Source organism: Microcebus murinus, unplaced genomic scaffold, assembly GCF_040939455.1.
Source record: "Microcebus murinus isolate Inina unplaced genomic scaffold, M.murinus_Inina_mat1.0 scaf007_hap2_Mmur4.0, whole genome shotgun sequence".
NCBI classification, from domain to species: domain Eukaryota; kingdom Metazoa; phylum Chordata; class Mammalia; order Primates; family Cheirogaleidae; genus Microcebus; species Microcebus murinus.
In genome coordinates, this window is record NW_027438953.1 from 580269 (window position 1) to 588357 (window position 8089).

Here is an 8089-nt window from a genome sequence, read left to right on the forward strand (position 1 = left end):
CTCAGCCCACGACTGGCTGCTGTGGGAATGCGAAGCCCGGCTCCTTGTCTCAGAGCGGGGTTCCCAGGAGGATCAGGCTGAAGCTGGGACTTGGCCTCAAAGTGTCCCCTCGCATGGCCACCCCCTTCCCCTTCCTGCTCCTCCACTCCTGGTGCCCCTCCATCCAGGGGCCAGACCTTAAAGAGTCACCGCAAGAGAATCCTGGTCCCAAAGGAGCCTTCTGGGGGACCGGTGCTGAGAGAGGTTGTGGGCATGGCCCGCTGGGGCTCTGCCCGACCCAGGGCTGAGAGATGCCACCTCCCAGCTCTGGGTCCCTGCAGGAAGTGTTGGCAAGCACAGGGCCGGTCCTCCAAAGGCCCAGGTGCAGGGAGCCCAGGCCAAGCAGCCTGTGGAAGAAGCCACTTGCCGTGCCACCCCGGGAACAGGACTGCAGGCCCCGGCCCTTCCCACCTCCTCCTCCTCCTCCTCCTCCCCCCCGCCCCGCCCCCACAGGGCACAGGGCTCAGAGACACCTCAGACTCTTGCTACCCAAAGTGCAAAGGGCATCAGTTGCTCCTCCAAACCCCCCGCCCAGCAGACCGCGTCGTCCAGCCAGCCCCCGGGCCTCCCTGGGGTGCCCAGCACAAAAGTGCAGACACCCACCGGACCCTCAATCTCAGCTTTCGGATGCTTTTGCCACTCTAAGGACCCGCAGGCCCTCTGGGCCTTCGGGCAGGACAGAGAGCCCCGGAATCCGACGTGGAGAGCTGCGTGTACGTCCCCATCAGGAGGCGGTCCCCACCTCCGCGGCTCTCCCCTTGCGGGGAGCGGCAGCCGGCAGCCGCAGGGCCTCAGGGAAGACACCAGGCTGGGCCCCCGCGGCACAGCGGGGGCACGTCCCCCCGCACGCGACTTAGGGACGGCTGCTGGAGACTGCTGCGGCCACCCTGCTGCCGGGATTCTGGAGGGCTTCCTGGAAGCAGCGTCCACACCAAGCCCTTGGAAGGCCCAGGCGACGGAGGAGCCGGTCAGGCAGGGGCCGAGGACGGTGAGAGGCCGGGCGGGAAGGAGCATGTCAGGCCGGGGCAGAGGACGGTGACACGCCGGGCGGGGAGGAGCCGGTCAGGCGGGGGCCCAGGACAGTGACGGGCCTGGCCGGGGAGGAGTGCGTCAGGCAGGGGCAGAGGTGACGGGCTGGGTAAGGGGTAGGGTGACAGTTAGGGCACAATTCACAATCCCAAAGATGTGGAAGCGACCCGAGTGCCCCTCCATCCAGGAGTGCATTAATAAAATGTGGCGCGTGGACACCACGGAGTGCCATTCGGCTGTGAGGAGCAGCGGTGAGAGGGCACCTCTCGTGTTCTCCTGGCCAGAGCTGGAACCCGTTCCAGTAAGCCGAGTATCCCAAGAATGGACACACGAGCACCACGTGCTCGCGCTCACCAGCAAACTGGTACGAACGGATGGACACCTAAGTGGACAGAGAGGAATCACCTTCGTCGGGTGGGTGTCGGGCGGGTGGGGGGAGGGATGGGCATACACATCCGTTAGGGATGGGGTGGGTGCGCACCGACTGGGGGATGGGCGCGCTTGAAGCTCTGACCCGAGGGTGGAGGCTTGGAGAGGGCGACGTACCCGACCTTAACATTGGTGCCCCCACGATACGCTGGGACAACATGAGAGGTATCTGAATAAGAACACAGGGGGGAGGGGGGCACGGGCAACACATGTCACCTGAATACTTGTACTCCCATCATCTGCTTGAAAAGAGAGAGAAAAGAAAATGCAATAATAGAGGTAAGAGACACTTTTTAAAAATGATGAATCCGAAGAGAAAAGTAAAAGGAGGCCTGTGGAGCAGGTCTGGGTGTGACTCCGGATCCCCCAACATCAGGTGCCACCACCAAAGATTCCTACGTGTAGCCCATAGAACCCCAAAAGCAACGGGACGAGTTCTGGTCACATACTCCCTCAAAATGACATCCTGGCCTTCTTCTGGAACTCCCTCCCCTCTCAGACTCTCAAGGTTTCCTCCAGCGTGTCGGTTCCCACAGAGCAGACCTTGGGTCTGAGACCTGACAGTCCAGATGCCACGCGTGCTGCCGCGTGGCGGCGGTGTCGCGGCTTGGGACAAGAGGAGGCCCCACGGTGCGGGCTGGGGCGCCAGGCACCGCGGCGGGCGCTGAGGGTGGGGGTCACCCCCACCCCGGGCCGCCGCCTCGCTCCCAGAAAGGGAACAGAACAGGAGGCAAAAAAAAAAAAAAAAAAAAAAAAAACCAGAAGAAGCCTAAGGCACCCGGTATTCCCAGGCGGTCTCCCATCCAAGTACTAAGGAGGCCCGACCCTGCTTAGCTTCCCAGACCAGACGAGCTCGGGGGCGTTCGGGGTGGTGTGGCCCTAGACGGTGGAGGGCGCCCCTGCCCCGCTCAAGAAGCCGAGCCTCTCTGCGCTTTCCCCCCGCCGCCGCCGCCGCCGCCGCCGCCGCCGCCGCCGCCGCCGCCGCCGCCGCCGCCGCCGCCGCCTCCTCCCGCCCCAGGCCCCGCGCCGGGCCGGGTCCGGTGTGCTCCGAGGGTCGGGGGTGACGGGCGGGGCGGGGCGGGGCGGGGCGGGGCGGGGGGGCTGTCTCTCTATACACACACACACACTCACACTCACGCACACTCACACAAGATGCGCCTCCACGGCTGGAATCGCCAAGGTGGAGCCCTCCCAGCCCCCCTCGTCTCCTCGCCTGGCCTCCTTCACGTACCCGCTGCCCACCCCCGGCGCCTCGCCGCCGCAGACTGCGCACGCGCACGCCCTTTGACCCCAGCCAGGGGCCGCCCTCCCCCACAACCCCTTTCAGCTGCGGCCCCCCTCGCCCTGTGGGTGGGCTGCCGCCTATTCCCCCGGGCCAGGGCTGGGGCACAGCCAGTGTATGGGGCGTCTCTCTCTGGGGATGTGTCCCATGGGTGGGGTGGGGTGGCGTGGTTTGGGGGGCGCTGAAGAAATCAGTCCCCTCCATCTCCTACCTCTGGAAAACTCCTAAGCCCGTGGAGAACTGCCGGCACCGCTTCGTGGGGGACGGGACCCTCCTCCGTGTCCTCCTGTGGCCCAGTCCAAGGGGCCTGGGCCTGGCCGGGGCTGCATTGGACCCCGACCCCGTGTGGACTCGCTAAAAATCGGCCATTAGATATTGGATTCCAGCTTCCTTGAGGTCATTTCACTAATGAGTGCACCGGAAAGAGTTTCCTAATCCATCTGTGAGGGTGGCAACTGAAAGAGAATTTTAAAGCTGACAGAATAGGCGAGGGAAGGCATAGGAGATTTCCACACCCAGCAAGGAAGACTTTCCCGAAATGGAAGAAAGAAACGAGCAAACAGAGACACCGGTAGCCCGCCCGGAAAAGAGTCTGCCCCTGAGAGAAAGCACCCTGACCAGGTTCACCCGTGGGTGGGTGGCGAGCTAGCGGCATTCAGAAGAGCGAGGCCCGCAGTCTGTGCGGAAGACACCTGCGCTCGGGTGTGTGTGGCGGCGCGATTCCCAAGCAGCTCTAGATGTTAAACCAAGGAGAAGCCAGGGAGTTCCCAACGCCCCAGGTGTCCTCAGCCCACGACTGGCTGCTGTGGGAATGCGAAGCCCGGCTCCTTGTCTCAGAGCGGGGTTCCCAGGAGGATCAGGCTGAAGCTGGGACTTGGCCTCAAAGTGTCCCCTCGCATGGCCACCCCCTTCCCCTTCCTGCTCCTCTACTCCTGGTGCCCCTCCATCCAGGGGCCAGACCTTAAAGAGTCACCGCAAGAGAATCCTGGTCCCAAAGGAGCCTTCTGGGGGACCGGTGCTGAGAGAGGTTGTGGGCATGGCCCGCTGGGGCTCTGCCCGACCCAGGGCTGAGAGATGCCACCTCCCAGCTCTGGGTCCCTGCAGGAAGTGTTGGCAAGCACAGGGCCGGTCCTCCAAAGGCCCAGGTGCAGGGAGCCCAGGCCAAGCAGCCTGTGGAAGAAGCCACTTGCCGTGCCACCCCGGGAACAGGACTGCAGGCCCCGGCCCTTCCCACCTCCTCCTCCTCCTCCTCCTCCTCCCCCCCGCCCCGCCCCCACAGGGCACAGGGCTCAGAGACACCTCAGACTCTTGCTACCCAAAGTGCAAAGGGCATCAGTTGCTCCTCCAACCCCCCCCCACCGCCCAGCAGACCACGTTGTCCAGCCAGCCCCCGGGCCTCCCTGGGGTGCCCAGCACAAAAGTGCAGACACCCACCGGACCCTCAGTCTCAGTTTTCAGAGGTTTTTGCCACTCTAAGGACCCGCAGGCCAGCTGGGCCTTCGGGCAGGACAGAGAGCCCCGGAATCCGACGTGGAGAGCTGCGTGTACGTCCCCATCAGGAGGCGGTGCCCACCTCCGCGGCTCTCCCCTTGCGGGTAGCGGCAGCCCAGCCGGCAGCCGCAGGGCGGGCGCTGAGGGTGGGGGTCACCCCCACCCCGGGCCGCCGCCGCGCTCCCAGAAAGGGAACAGAACAAGAGGCAAAAAAAAAAAAAAAAAAAAAAACCAGAAGAAGCCTAAGGCACCCGGTATTCCCAGGCGGTCTCCCATCCAAGTACTAAGGAGGCCCGACCCTGCTTAGCTTCCCAGACCAGACGAGCTCTGGGGCGTTCGGGGTGGTGTGGCCCTAGACGGCGGAGGGCGCCCCTGCCCCGCTCAAGAAGCCGAGCCTCTCTGCGCTTTCCCGCCGCCGCCGCCGCCGCCGCCGCCGCCGCCGCCGCCGCCGCCGCCGCCGCCGCCGCCTCCTCCCGCCCCAGGCCCCGCGCCGGGCCGGGTCCGGTGTGCTCCGAGGGTCGGGGGTGACGGGCGGGGCGGGGCGGGGTGGGGCGGGGCGGGGGGGTGTCTCTCTATACACACACACACACTCACACTCACGCACACTCACACAAGATGCGCCTCCACGGCTGGACTCGCCAAGGTGGAGCCCTCCCAGGCCCCCTCGTCTCCTCGCCTGGCCTCCTTCACGTACCCGCTGCCCACCCCCGGCGCGTCGCCGCCGCCGCTGACTGCGCACGCGCACGCGCGGGGCGCTCGCCCTTTGACCCCAGCCAGGGGCCGCCCTCCCCCACAACCCCTTTCAGCTGCGCCCCCCCCCTCGCCCTGTGGGTGGGCTGCCGCCTATTCCCCCGGGCCAGGGCTGGGGCACAGCCAGTGTATGGGGCGTCTCTCTCTGGGGATGTGTCCCATGGGTGGGGTGGGGTGGCGTGGTTTGGGGGGCGCTGAAGAAATCAGTCCCCTCCATCTCCTACCTCTGGAAAACGCCCAAGCCCGTGGAGAACTGCCGGCACCGCTTCGTGGGGGCCGGGACCCTCCTCCGTGTCCTCCTGTGGCCCAGTCCAAGGGGCCTGGGCCTGGCCGGGGCTGCATTGGACCCCGACCACCCTGGCGTGTGGACTCGCTAAAAATCGGCCATTAGATATTGGATTCCAGCTTCCTTGAGGTCATTTCACTAATGAGTGCACCGGAAAGAGTTTCCTAATCCATCTGTGAGGGTGGCAACTGAAAGAGAATTTGAAAGCTGACAGAATAGGCGAGGGAAGGCATAGGAGATTTCCACACCCAGCAAGGAAGACTTTCCCGAAATGGAAGAAAGAAACGAGCAAACAGAGACACCGGTAGCCCGCCCGGAAAAGAGTCTGCCCCTGAGAGAAAGCACCCTGACCAGGTTCACCCGTGGGTGGGTGGCGAGCTAGCGGCATTCAGAAGAGCGAGGCCCGCAGTCTGTGCGGAAGACACCTGCGCTCGGGTGTGTGTGGCGGCGTGATTCACAAGCAGTTCTAGATGTTAAACCCAGGAGAAGCCAGGGAGTTCCCAACGCCCCAGGTGTCCTCAGCACACGACTGGCTGCTGTGGGAATGCGAAGCCCGGCTCCTTGTCTCAGAGCGGGGTTCCCAGGAGGATCAGGCTGAAGCTGGGACTTGGCCTCAAAGTGTCCCCTCGCATGGCCACCCCCTTCCCCTTCCTGCTCCTCTACTCCTGGTGCCCCTCCATCCAGGGGCCAGACCTTAAAGAGTCACCGCAAGAGAATCCTGGTCCCAAAGGAGCCTTCTGGGGGACCGGTGCTGAGAGAGGTTGTGGGCATGGCCCGCTGGGGCTCTGCCCGACCCAGGGCTGAGAGATGCAACCTCCCAGCTCTGGGTCCCTGCAGGAAGTGTTGGCAAGCACAGGGCCGGTCCTCCAAAGGCCCAGGTGCAGGGAGCCCAGGCCAAGCAGCCTGTGGAAGAAGCCACTTGCCCTGCCACCCCGGGAACAGGACTGCGGGCCCCGGCCCTTCCCACCTCCTCCTCCTCCTCCTCCTCCGCCCTGCACCCCCCCCCCGACATGGCACAGGGCTCAGAGACACCTCAGACTCTTGCTACCCAAAGTGCAAAGGGCATCAGTTGCTCCTCCAAACCCCCCGCCCAGCAGACCGCGTCGTCCAGCCAGCCCCCGGGCCTCCCTGGGGTGCCCAGCACAAAAGTGCAGACACCCACCGGACCCTCAATCTCAGCTTTCGGATGCTTTTGCCACTCTAAGGACCCGCAGGCCCGCTGGGCCTTCGGGCAGGACAGAGAGCCCCGGAATCCGACGTGGAGAGCTGCGTGTACGTCCCCATCAGGAGGCGGTCCCCACCTCCGCGGCTCTCCCCTTGCGGGGAGCGGCAGCCGGCAGCCGCAGGGCCTCAGGGAAGACACCAGGCTGGGCCCCCGCGGCACAGCGGGGGCACGTCCCCCCGCACGCGACTTAGGGACGGCTGCTGGAGACTGCTGCGGCCACCCTGCTGCCGGGTTTCTGGAGGGCTTCCTGGAAGCAGCGTCCACACCAAGCCCTTGGAAGGCCCAGGCGACGGAGGAGCCGGTCAGGCAGGGGCCGAGGACGGTGAGAGGCCGGGCGGGAAGGAGCATGTCAGGCCGGGGCAGAGGACGGTGACACGCCGGGCGGGGAGGAGCCGGTCAGGCGGGGGCCCAGGACAGTGACGGGCCTGGCCGGGGAGGAGTGCGTCAGGCAGGGGCAGAGGTGACGGGCTGGGTAAGGGGTAGGGTGACAGTTAGGGCACAATTCACAATCCCAAAGATGTGGAAGCGACCCGAGTGCCCATCCATCCAGGAGTGCATTAATAAAATGTGGCGCGTGGACACCACGGAGTGCCATTCGGCTGTGAGGAGCAGCGGTGAGAGGGCACCTCTCGTGTTCTCCTGGCCAGAGCTGGAACCCGTTCCAGTAAGCCGAGTATCCCAAGAATGGACACACGAGCACCACGTGCTCGCGCTCACCAGCAAACTGGTACGAACGGATGGACACCTAAGTGGACAGAGAGGAATCACCTTCGTCGGGTGGGTGTCGGGCGGGTGGGGGGAGGGATGGGCATACACATCCGTTAGGGATGGGGTGGGTGCGCACCGACTGGGGGATGGGCGCGCTTGAAGCTCTGACCCGAGGGTGGAGGCTTGGAGAGGGCGACGTACCCGACCTTAACATTGGTGCCCCCACGATACGCTGGGACAACATGAGAGGTATCTGAATAAGAACACAGGGGGGAGGGGGGCACGGGCAACACATGTCACCTGAATACTTGTACTCCCATCATCTGCTTGAAAAGAGAGAGAAAAGAAAATGCAATAATAGAGGTAAGAGACACTTTTTAAAAATGATGAATCCGAAGAGAAAAGTAAAAGGAGGCCTGTGGAGCAGGTCTGGGTGTGACTCCGGATCCCCCAACATCAGGTGCCACCACCAAAGATTCCTACGTGTAGCCCATAGAACCCCAAAAGCAACGGGACGAGTTCTGGTCACATACTCCCTCAAAATGACATCCTGGCCTTCTTCTGGAACTCCCTCCCCTCTCAGACTCTCAAGGTTTCCTCCAACGTGTCGGTTCCCACAGAGCAGACCTTGGGTCTGAGACCTGACAGTCCAGATGCCACGCGTGCTGCCGCGTGGCGGCGGTGTCGCGGCTTGGGACAAGAGGAGGTCCCACGGTGCGGGCTGGGGCGCCAGGCAACGCGGCGGGCGCTGAGGGTGGGGGTCACCCCCACCCCGGGCCGCCGCCGCGCTCCCAGAAAGGGAACAGAACAGGAGGCAAAAAAAAAAAAAAAAAAAAAAAAAACCAGAAGA

At 64.3% G+C, this 8089-nt stretch overlaps 2 pseudogenes; both read right to left on the reverse strand.

Moving 5' to 3' along the window:
- Positions 1 to 2263: 2263 nt before the first annotated feature.
- Positions 2264 to 2382, reverse strand: LOC142866866 (uncharacterized; annotated as a pseudogene).
- A 2127-nt stretch (positions 2383 to 4509) lies between these two features.
- LOC142866913 (uncharacterized) lies at positions 4510 to 4628 on the reverse strand (annotated as a pseudogene).
- Between the last annotated feature and the right edge of the window lie 3461 nt (positions 4629 to 8089).